The sequence below is a fragment of the Ornithodoros turicata genome, chromosome 5 (genome assembly GCF_037126465.1).
Source record: "Ornithodoros turicata isolate Travis chromosome 5, ASM3712646v1, whole genome shotgun sequence".
Lineage (NCBI taxonomy): Eukaryota > Metazoa > Arthropoda > Arachnida > Ixodida > Argasidae > Ornithodoros > Ornithodoros turicata.
Genome location: NC_088205.1, coordinates 38,486,769 through 38,495,852, shown reverse-complemented (window position 1 = coordinate 38,495,852; position 9,084 = coordinate 38,486,769). Strand labels below are relative to the sequence as shown.

At 41.3% G+C, this 9,084-nt stretch overlaps 2 long non-coding RNA genes across 2 annotated transcripts; one reads left to right on the top strand and one right to left on the bottom strand.

Annotated features, from left to right (window-relative positions):
• Positions 1-347: 347 nt before the first annotated feature.
• Positions 348-1,602, bottom strand: LOC135395549 (uncharacterized). The gene is made up of 3 exons (XR_010423162.1): positions 1,538-1,602; positions 1,114-1,229; positions 348-549 (listed from the first exon to the last, which is right to left on the bottom strand). It is a non-coding gene; the product is annotated as an uncharacterized LOC135395549 (long non-coding RNA).
• A 375-nt stretch (positions 1,603-1,977) lies between these two features.
• Positions 1,978-3,119, top strand: LOC135395548 (uncharacterized). Its single transcript, XR_010423161.1, has 3 exons — positions 1,978-2,061; positions 2,536-2,626; positions 3,050-3,119. It is a non-coding gene; the product is annotated as an uncharacterized LOC135395548 (long non-coding RNA).
• Positions 3,120-9,084: the final 5,965 nt, after the last annotated feature.

The window sequence follows — 9,084 nt, the reverse complement described above, 5'->3', positions numbered from 1 at the left end:
ATTACGGTAACATCTCATTACGGCCCGAGTCTCATTACGGCCGAAGTCTCATTACGGCCGAAAGTCTCATTACGGCCGAAAATCCTTTAATCCCCAAGTGTCTCGTTACGGCCAAAGTCTCAATACGGCCAAAGGTAGTCTCATTATGGCCGAAGATGTCTCATAACGGCCAAAAAGAAAAAAGAAGCATCCACCATACTAGCTCTGTATATACTGTGTTTTATGCTTCCCAAAATGTGTCCGAGGCGGTGTGCCCCCACGGCTTGTGTCACACACAATGGTTCATGCACACAATATTGCGACAGTGTTTCATGCATCCCTCGTGAAAAATGTTTTGATTGTCATATGTGTCACACGATATTTGTATGTGTTACGCCATTTTCTCTCAGTATTCAAGCAACATCCTACTCGTTGGTTCTGTGAGCAAACTGTATGTGTGTGTGTTCTGAAAAGTACTCCACAAGGGAGCCCACTGGGAGCTCCAGGAGTCACATGACCTATGACCATGATCTTCTCCCCCACTAGCTGCCTTCTACAATTTACGTCCACCTGAAATTTACAAAAAAGTACATAAGCCACTGAACAAAATGACATATGCTCTTGTTTGATGATGACTATAAGACATATGCTGTCAAGCAGACTTTTTTTTTCATATATTCAAAACATATTCAAGAATTATGGACAACAATGACAATTACGTCATAATAATGCAGCTGCATAGCCAGGAAACTATTTCAGGAGGTGTTTTATGAGGCTTGACATGGGGTGGAGGAGTCCCCCTCGTCAGTGCTTTATCCAGACCCCCCTAACTTTTTTGCCTGTGCACCCCCTACAGGGGGTGCCCTTGCGATTTCAGCTCCAGATACATCTGTAATGATATGTTAAGCTGTAATGACGTAACTATTCCAACAATTTTTTCCAACACCCTTCTCGTGCTTGGGATTCTGGATAAACCACTACCCCTTGTTCATTTTCGTGGGGCACTACATTAGAGCTTATGCCACTGCACTGATGTCACAATGTTAAAAGTGTGTGTCACTCTGGGCATTCGGAATTCCTCTAAGCGACAATATGTAAATTCAGAATATCCGAAGGGTAAACATCAGATGTTACCTGCAGGCTTCATGCTGAAACGCGTGTACGCAAAACACTTCCGCCGTGGTGGGCGACGCCGTTAGTGTAATCATACACGCAAGACAATTGCGGGCACATGGAGTAGTGGCAGCAACCTGAAAACGATACATTTTCTTGTTACATATGAGTAATCAAAAATATACATTCCCACATGTTTCGTTTTGTCGTTTGTAGGAAGCGCTAGTAAGGGAACAGCACTTGGTTGGTCACATGCAAGCCACAATGCGAAAGGTGCCGATATTTCGATTACGCGATCAAAAATTAAAAGTCTACAACCATGCACACTTCCCCATGCAATTACTTCCCCAGCATCGTGAGACATGACACCCATGACATGACACCATGTATTCACGTATAGTGTAATGTGAAATGATATGCAGGAATGAAAAAGATGCCAACATACCTGTAATCCAGTGTCCCATAAGCTTGATTCGATTTTCTGGCAGCTACCAAGAAGAGCAAATGCACCATTCACAAGTTTCGTTTCGCCATTTTCAAGCAATCCCACGTGACCTCCTTTGGATCAGTGAAAAGTGAAAATTACTCGCGTCATGAACATATATGTTCATCTCAGCGCAAATCACGTTTCGCATGCTATAGAAGGAGGGGGGATCAATACTCTTCCTTTCGTGTTTTGATATCTTGTTGTTTTGCTACTCTCACTTCGGAGTTCGGATGGTGTCTAGCAACGTTGGGTACCTCGTTTCTTGTGTGTGTGATCGAGTGGTTGCTGTTTACGATGTGTTCATATATCGCTTTGTAGTGCTATAATGTGCAAATTAGCGGACTTTATAGCGGCTCTCTATTTTCCGTCGTTGTCTTTCGAGCAGCGCCTGTTGTTCTGGTAAAAATCGAGTTGAATGAATCGCCACAGCCCCAACGTATATCGCGCAGTGTTGACCAAGACCAAGTCAAGCAGGAATTCTGGTGAGTAATGCTTTCGTAGATTGCCTGTCTTAGTAGTGTGCTGTCCACACATAGTTGGATTCTCATAAGAGTAATTTAAATTAATCAAAACAGCTGAAGTGCCTGTAATAGATGTAACTCGGTATCCGTTCGTAGGTTTGCGCCGTTTCTAGTTGGTTGCGCGTTTAGGAACAACAAATTTATTCGAAGACGATAAGATACCGATAATGCATCACCGTACAGCAGCATTTACTCGTATCATTGTGAGCCGTATTTCATTTGTTAAAATTTGTCGTCGTATTTCTTCAAAAATAAAAGCGCAAGTCGGCGTACTTGAATTGATCTCCAAGAACTGCTTACGTCGAACGTCTGCAAATGTTGTACTTATGTGCCTTCGCGCACCATAGTAGGCACAAAGCATATCTGATTAGAATAAATACTTCAAGAGGAAGTCATTCAAATACATTGTTATTTATAGCTGGTTTTCCATTCCAGGCATGGTATGTGGCTGCACGAAGGATTCCGGAAAAGAAAAACAACAACATGGCTAATAGGATGTTGCTGCCCAGGGAGTCCTGGCGAAGAGGTGAGCTGTTAAGATCATCATAAGGTTCTGTTGTGAAGTGAGAAATTTTGTAGTAGTGCACGAATGTTAATTCGTGCACTACTTTTATAAAAAAGAAACCAGAAATGGAAAGTTATGCATGCATCATTTCATGAATTGTAATGTATTACTATTTGATATTCACATGTTTCCATTAAGGGAATGAACTACTGAACCTATATTCATATCATGGTCATGCTCTGTGTTTACCGGGAAGTCACATTTTTAAGGCTTGTCATTCTTTTGTCTAAATGAATATTTATGTTAACCTTGTATGAAATAGCAGACACGTATCAACACGTGTGCAGCTTGTGCACATTAAAATGAGCCATGTAGAGACAAATGCTTGTTGTTGTTTTTTTTAAATATTCTAGCCTATTCATGGTTGCTCATCGCTTCTTGCAGGTTTACTCATTCCAGAAGCAAGAATTGTATCATTGTAAGGCGAATGGAAATAAACTGACATCGACTGAGATAGGTGCTCTGTCATGGCCAATGACTGTCGGATGGCTCCAAAAGCGTCACAACAAAGCCAATATTCATCTAGCTCTCTACAAGTAGCTAACTCCACATAGTAGCCTGCTTCACAGCCTACACTAGCTTGTGGGAGTACACATTACACAATATGTTGCATTGTGCTGTGGTATGATAACATACCGTTTGTCTCGCAATATGTGTATATAAATATGATAAGGGCCCTAAGGGCACAGTGCATGGCTTATACCCTGCTGAATATATATCCATACCTGGCTGCGACATTGCATATCAATGCAGGTTACAATACACATTTTGACATTTGGCCGTTATGAGACATCTTCGGCCGTAATGAGACTGCCTTCGGCCGTATTGAGACTTTGGCCGTAATGAGACACTTGGGGATTAAAGGATTATCGGCCGTATTGAGACTTTCGGCCGTATTGAGACATCGGCCGTAATGAGACTTCGGCCGTAATGAGATACAATCCTTATTACAGGGGGAATATACAGGGTGTTTCAAAAAACGTGTCATTCGGACTTTATAAAAAAACGGGGCGACGGAAAAATACGGAGTAAACCGCGTTTGTGTGGCAACTGAATTTGCCACCTTGTAAAATTATTTTCATTTAATTTTAATTAAAAGAAATTGAATTTCTTTAATTGAACTCCAAAATTTCCCAAGTCAACCTACCGTTTTTTTTTTACAGAATTAGAGAGCCCGTAGCGAACTTAGTCAGATCCACCAAGAAATCCGCTCGATATTGCAAATCGAACTGCCCAAAAAAAGTCCCGAAATTGAGGCTTCAGAGTTTCGGGTATTCAACGGCGCACCAAGTCAGTCGCAAAGGTGCGCAGAGAACAGCACATGCTCCTGCCCCCATGAAAGATAGAAGGTCGAAAAAAAGAGGCGGAATCATTTTTGTTTCCCGCTTATCAACGTATGGTGGAATGTCACCCTCCTTGTTATCGGCGCGTCTTGCGCTGCACGCCGGTACGACGATAAACTATTCTAGCTTCATGGGGGCAGAAGCATGTCTGCCCTTCGCGCATCTTTGCGACTGATTTTGTGCGCTGTTGAATACCCGAAACTCTAAAGCCTAAATTTCGGGACTTTTTTTGGGCAGTTCCATTTGCAATATCGAGCGGACTTCTTGGTGGATCTGACTAAGTTCGCTACGGGCTCTCTAATTCTGTGAAAAAAAAAACACAAAAAAAAGAAAAAACGTTAGGTTGACTTGGGAAATTTTGGAGTTCCATTAAAGGAATTCAATTTCTTTTAATTAAAATCAAATGAAAATATTTTTGCAAAGTGGCAAATTTAATTGCCACACAAATGCCGTTTACCCCGTATTTTTCCGTCGCCCCGTTTTTTTTATAAAGTCCGAATGACACGTATTTTGAAACACCCTGTATTTTTATTAGAGGGAAAGGACTGCCAGACCAAGGTCAGCATGCTATCCCATAAAAAAAAGTTGGGGTGGGACTCCTGGAGCGCATCTCACAGCTTGGTGTCCAGGCCAGTGCTCTTCAGAAATTGCAATAAAGCTCTAGTGACGGCCCATTCTTTGGCCGTACAAAGCAATTACAGGTACGGATCAATAGCACTGAAGAGGTATCACACAGAAAGAATCAAACACAATATTTTTTATTAACTGTAATCATACGCACAAGTTTTCAATGAATCAGAATTAAAATGGAATAGCACATTTAATAAAAGAAGATATTCTTAATCAATACAATTTATTTATTTATTTATGTTAATACCTCACGCGCCCTCAGGGAGCGTTGTGGGAGGGGGAGGTTACATCAACAGGATTCTCACAGGTTCTCACAACAGGAGAAGCAATTAAACACTTAAAGAACAATATTGTGAAATCGTTTTGAGTTAGGAATATGAGATGATGATAGGGAAATTATATACCAAAACTGGCAGCTAGCTGGCTGCGAAAAACTGAAAAGTCGGAGTTGGCTACGATAGACTGGGGAAGATTACAATCAAAATTACAAGTTTTATTATAAAAATCCTAATATTCCTATACGTGGCCATCATCACTGCAATAGTGGGGTTTTAATTTCAATTACAAGTGCTGTTAGATGTAATTAATTGTGCACAACAGAGACCCTGGAAGACCATGGGACACGTACAGGGACGACACGAACACAAGAGGAAATAAAAACCATAACACCGCATTCCGTTAAAGAAGACAGTCTTAATCAAGACGATTACAATCAAAATTGTGATATTATAAAAAGTCTGAGTCGTGATCACCATTATTGCAACACTAATGATTTCTTCATTATCATGTTTCTTATTAAGTGCTGTAAGGAATCACGAGCACAATCTAAGTTTGCATATGTTTTGTTCCACACACAACTTTCAATTAATCATTTTCTTATTAATTGAATTGCGCAGACGTAATGAAATAATGAGAAATAACACAACACGATCAACAGCTAGCTCTAATAGAGATCCAAACCTGCACATCCTCCAACACACAAACAAAAGATACTTGCAGGAAAATAATAGCGAAACAATCTATCAAAACGAGAAACATTACAAATTTAATGCCGTGACTAGCACAGACTTAAAGGGACGGTCTCCTACAGATCGAGCGATTCCGAAACTTAGCTAAAATTATATTCACGAGTGCTGCAGAAACACAGTCGCGAAAGTTCCATCCAGAACAACGAAGTGGTTTTCGAAAAAATTGTCAGAATGCCGTGACAGCAGACGACGGAAGTTGCAGCTGGATTCACCTCCCTCTCATGCAACGTCACATGTGACGTGGTTGTGGGATTTATGGTGGGAGGTCACCCATTGGGCGACCGGAGCACAGTGCACAATACAGTCGGACAGGTGTATGCGCTTTGCACTTGGAAGTTGTCACGCGCGACGTCGTAATGTCTGACAGCAAATTTAGCGATAATGACGACTCCCTGATAAGCGGTGAAGATGAGCTCATCGGCGCAGACCGATTGAATTACGGGGACGTCGATGATCCTTTCGCTGCTGACCCTTTGCCACAACAACGTGGTCAGCCAGTGGAAGTAGTGGATGATTCGGAACCGATTGACTTTGGGTAAGACTCATCCATAAAAGCGCACTTTTTTGCGTATATATGTTCCGCCTGATCGTGACACCATTCTGAATTGTACACACATTGCAGGTCTGTGTGTAGCCACTGCTCGCCGCAGGAGGCTGACGAGTATATATGCTGCATGACTGTAGACAGGGTAGCAGCTGTTGCTGTTGACGCCGGTATACGCTGCATCACCCAACATGTGCTGTTCCCTGATTTTTGCACACGTCGGGAACTGTTGATCGTCAACGGCGCTCCGTATCGGCGACACAGCCGTCAGCTACGGCCACTGGATCCGAACGATAAGAGGTGTGTTGTGATTCTGAACTTGCACTATTGTTTATAGCAGAGATGTGCTGACTACTTTTTTAGTAGTTTAACTATAACAAGTAACTACTGTGTCAATTTTAGTTTAATTGCTAGCTTAAGTAACTGCATCACATGAACACTAGTTAAATCTACTTTGCAAGTACTAGGATGTAGTTAACTGTTTAGAACTACATTTGTAACTGGTATATTTGTGCGCGTTGTTATATCCATAATCCCTGAGGCATAGAAATAGCATGTGGGTGCATGGGGAGTGAGAAGACAAGTGAGCTCCCTCCATACAATACTGATGTCATGCAATGATACCGTCATGGCCTCCAATCTGAGAACGGTGGGGGCGTAAGCGCTTTGAATGTACTGTGTCTGTCGATCGTTATGTACATGATTAACACAAAAACCATACTTTCTGCTCATGTGCGGTATCATTTCTGTACACACTCTTGACAACGAGTGTCTCCATTCCGCAGCTAACTAGTCTAACGCAACCTGTTTGACCAACACTCCTGTTGCAACATGTTGGATACTGTCCTGACTCCCCGTCGACACCCCTTCTTGTCCCACTGGCTTGCGCACTTGTGACAGGCAGAGCATGCGCCTCTGTGCACCTGTGCTGAACATTGCAGTGCACATTTTGCGATTCTTTCCCTGAATGGCAATGCTGAATAAGCTTTTACTGGTTGTGTCAGATCCACTATGTATCTCATGCAGAAGATGACAAAATTCTCATAGTTGTCGGAAATAAGCACACCGTAGGCTAAGTATAAAAATGTGAAGCAGTAGCCCACTGTAACCTGACTACTGTAGTAAACTAGTAGTTAGTTATAACTACTTTTTAAATACCAACCGTAGTTTATTTACAAGTAGTTAACCACTGCACATCCCTGGTTTATAGAATGTTACGTTAACATTTATTGTGACACAAAAAAACAAATTTACATGCAGATGCATTTCTTCTGACAGGTGCGTCAGATATGCAGCAAATGCATGCTTTACGAACTGGATCTGGGGATATCTTGGTCCAAGGAATAGGCGCCAGATACCAGGATGTGTTGTGCGCACAATCCGGGGCCTGTTCCCACACTCTAAAAACGCTATTTAGCACTGTTTTCGTGATTTAAGACGTTTTCAGCTTGATTTTTCGATTTCCGGCACATTTTGATGATTCGTGTTCTCCAAGTCGCCAAACACTCTAGAAACGCTATTTAGCACTGTTTTCGTGATCTAAGCCGTTTTCAGCTTGATTTTTCGATTTCCGGCACATTTTGATTATTCCCATTTTAAACGTCGCCAAATTTGGCGACGTTTAAAGTGGGAATAATCAAAATGTGCCGGAAATCGAAAAATCAAGCTGAAAACGTCTGAGATCACGAAAACAGTGCTAAATAGCGTTTTTAGAGTGTTTGGCGACGTTTAAAGTGGAATAATCAAAATGTGCCGGAAATCGAAAAATCAAGCTGAAAACGTCTGAGATCACGAAAACAGTGCTAAATAGCGTTTTTAGAGTGTTTGGCGACGTTTAAAGTGGGAATAATCAAAATGTGCCGGAAATCGAAAAATCAAGCTGAAAACGTCTGAGATCACGAAAACAGTGCTAAATAGCGTTTTTAGAGTGTTTGGCGACGTTTAAAGTGGGAATAATCAAAATGTGCCGGAAATCGAAAAATCAAGCTGAAAACGTCTGAGATCACGAAAACAGTGCTAAATAGCGTTTTTAGAGTGTTTGGCGACGTTTAAAGTGGGAATAATCAAAATGTGCCGGAAATCGAAAAATCAAGCTGAAAACGTCTTAGATCACGAAAACAGTGCTAAATAGCGTTTTTAGAGTGTTTGGCGACGTTTAAAGTGGGAATAATCAAAATGTGCCGGAAATCGAAAAATCAAGCTGAAAACGTCTTAGATCACGAAAACAGTGCTAAATAGCGTTTTTAGAGTGTTTGGCGACGTTTAAAGTGGGAATAATCAAAATGTGCCGGAAATCGAAAAATCAAGCTGAAAACGTCTTAGATCACGAAAACAGTGCTAAATAGCGTTTTTAGAGTGTTTGGCGACGTTTAAAGTGGGAATAATCAAAATGTGCCGGAAATCGAAAAATCAAGCTGAAAACGTCTTAGATCACGAAAACAGTGCTAAATAGCGTTTTTAGAGTGTTTGGCGACGTTTAAAGTGGGAATAATCAAAATGTGCCGGAAATCGAAAAATCAAGCTGAAAACGTCTTAGATCACGAAAACAGTGCTAAATAGCGTTTTTAGAGTGTTTGGCGACGTTTAAAGTGGGAATAATCAAAATGTGCCGGAAATCGAAAAATCAAGCTGAAAACGTCTTAGATCACGAAAACAGTGCTAAATAGCGTTTTTAGAGTGTTTGGCGACGTTTAAAGTGGGAATAATCAAAATGTGCCGGAAATCGAAAAATCAAGCTGAAAACGTCTTAGATCACGAAAACAGTGCTAAATAGCGTTTTTAGAGTGTTTGGCGACGTTTAAAGTGGGAATAATCAAAATGTGCCGGAAATCGAAAAATCAAGCTGAAAACGTCTTAGATCACGAAAACAGTGCT